Here is a 2,913-nt window from a genome sequence, read left to right on the forward strand (position 1 = left end):
CTAAAAATATGCTCAATCTCCATCGTACTCAGGAAAATGAATCTGACCTCATCAAACTGGCAAAAACACAACTAGTTAAAAATAAGGAAATGGGTCACTCACTGTTGTTCCAAGTGTAATTTGGCACAGCCACTTTGGAGAGCAATCTTGCAATAAATAATCTCATAAAGCTGAAGAAAGAACTACCCTATCACTCACTAATTTCACTTCTAGGTACAGTCCCTGGAGAAACTCTTAAATGAGTATAAAGAGACATGATTGCAGGATTGTTTATAATGGCCAAAAAAAAAAAAAAAAGTAGCAACCTAAATGTAGATCAAGAGGAAAACAGACACTGAACTATAGAATGGACTACTATGTAGCAGGAAAAATGAATAAACTAGAATTATGTGCATCACTATCAGTAAAAAATGCTGAATGAGATAAATGCAATTTGCAGAGTATATACAGTATGTTCCATTAGTATACAGCTTTAAAACATATTAAAATAAAACAGACTGCTTATGGACACAAACACTGTAGTGAATAATATACCAAATTCTTACTAATGGTTTGAGGAGGGAGGGAGAAAGGGAAGGGCTTCAACTATATCAGAAACTATTTTATATAAAAGATCTAAATTATGGCAGATTGCTAGCTGTTCATTCAGTATTTTCTTCTTCTTTTTTATAAATCAAACTGCTGTATTATTAAAAATGGCAAATTTACATCTTCTGGCTTGCCTTGAAGATTAGGGTGGCCAATATCAGAAATCAGTGGGTGGGAATATGGGAAAGATTTTTAATGGGACCAACTTCATGGAGATAAGGGTCCTTTTGCCCTTAGCCCTCCTTGATTCTGCTCCCTGGAAAGCAAACACAATGGATAGAGCTGCAAGGACCTTCTTTGCAATGAGGAGATAACCCTGAGAAGGAAAGTCACAAGCTAAAGACTGCAAAATGGACAGATAAAAGGAACTGGGTCTTTGGCAACCACACAGCTGTCATATCCTGAGAGGAAAAAACCTCCATCTTGTTTAAAGCCACTTTCTGTGGGGGAAGAGGGAATGCAGGAACCTTTTTTGATGCTGCCAAACCTGATGCTAACAAAACACAGAAAGAAAACGGTCAAAATAGAAAAATAAAATGAAACAGGGAGAGGTGGCTTCATGGCTTGTTCCTTATCTTCTGCTAACTGTACTTTTGTATAGGCTCTACATTTTTATTTAAAAAAAAACTTTTACTTTCCAGACTTTAAACAGAGATTCTCAAATGTTACTCACAAACAACTGTTGGTCCACAGATCAAGTTAAAATGTAAAGACAACATGTATACTCTATGAGGTGGCCCCCCAGAGTGGATAAAGAATTCACTCGAAGCTTGCCAACCACACACTACTGAGCGCAGACAGTTACTACACTGTTGTCATCAGTATTGCCACTGCCAGTTTGGATAACAAACAAGACTGTATGATCCCACAGTCTCTTGGCTCTGGACTACAGATGAGAAAGACCAAAAACAATTTGCAGACTAAATGGAAATCTCTGTTGTCACTCCCTTTTCCCAATTTTTTTCCGTGCATTCCCCAGAGCTCAGTGCCATACTTTTCCTCCTCCACAACTGGATCATCTGTGAGGAGAAGAGGAAGAAAAAAAATCTCAAAGGACAGTAGTACCCTTAGATGAAATTTTGGTTTTTGTACGTTTGTAAGCATGAAGATTCTTTTGAGAACTACTTTCCTTAAAACACTGTCTGACGTTACTTGGATACTAACTTAAATGACCTTTTGAGTCTAAAAAGTTTTCAGATTTGCTCAACAGATCAAATAAAAACTGAAACTTGAGTTAGGGGCAGAGTTTAGATTTTTGGCACTAACCATAGCCTGCAATATTTAGTTACCATTGAGAAAACAAAACAAAACAAGAAATCTTTTCATTTATTAGCATGTTACAGAAAGACAGTATTCTGGTTAGTCACAAATTCTACCTTATAGATTTATCGCAGATACCACACACTGCAAAACAACCATACCCTTCCTTTTTTCCTTAACTAATCAGTAATTTGGTATATCAGTTTTTGTGTTGCTGTTTTTTCTAATTTGGTTTCTGTCTTATTAGTCTCTCCCTGATGTTATTTAACTTCTCCTAGTTTATAACCTTAGTGGTTGTTCTGCATTCTTACCTGCTGATTTTCCTGTGAAAAGCTATTCTCCGCTTCTTTTCCTCAATTCAGTCTGCCCTGTAGTCTCAGACTGATTCTGTACTGCTATCAGTTAAAATTCATTCTAGGGGATGACCTCAAGTGGCTTTTCTTGATATTTGTTTTAGCTCTTTGGGGGGCTGATTATAGGATTTGCTTCCTGCTCTCAGAACAAACAAACAAAAACAGTGCAGTACAATTGCTATTTACTTAACAATGTAATAAGAAAGCTAAGTAAATTGTTGGAAAAAAAAAAAAAACCCTGAAATAAACCTCTATTTAATTCACATCAATAACTCAAAACATTTATTCTGTATTATTATTATTTTTTATATGGAACGCTTCATGAATTTACGTTTCATCCTTGCGCAGGGGCCATGCTCATCTTCTCTGTATCGTTCCAATTTTTTTTTATCTGTATCGTGCTGCCGAAGCAAGCACTCTTCTGTATTATTTTTTTAAATTCTAATTCTCAAAGCTGTATTCTATAGAACATTCTAATCATTTGGGCTATCTCTCCTTTCCTTTTTAAATACACTAAACAGTTACACACTTTGTCTTTATTAACCACAATGTAACTAAGAGATAATTTTTTTGCAGATGCCATTTATCCACTCGAGCTTTAGAGAATTTAAGAATTAAGTCCATCCATGAGCAGTCTTCTTCAAACACACATTACAGTCTAGTCTCAAGCTTCCTTCTTGAGACCCTAACCATAAATTCAAGAGGAATAACT

At 35.8% G+C, this 2,913-nt stretch overlaps 1 non-coding gene across 1 annotated transcript; it reads right to left on the minus strand.

The window, feature by feature from the left end:
- Positions 1–2,504: 2,504 nt before the first annotated feature.
- Positions 2,505–2,608, minus strand: LOC116528255. Its single transcript, XR_004258948.1, has one exon. It is a non-coding gene; the product is annotated as a U6 spliceosomal RNA (small nuclear RNA).
- Between the last annotated feature and the right edge of the window lie 305 nt (positions 2,609–2,913).

The sequence above is a fragment of the Sapajus apella genome, unplaced genomic scaffold (genome assembly GCF_009761245.1).
Source record: "Sapajus apella isolate SASKATOON/1434 unplaced genomic scaffold, GSC_monkey_1.0 scaffold57, whole genome shotgun sequence".
Lineage (NCBI taxonomy): Eukaryota > Metazoa > Chordata > Mammalia > Primates > Cebidae > Sapajus > Sapajus apella.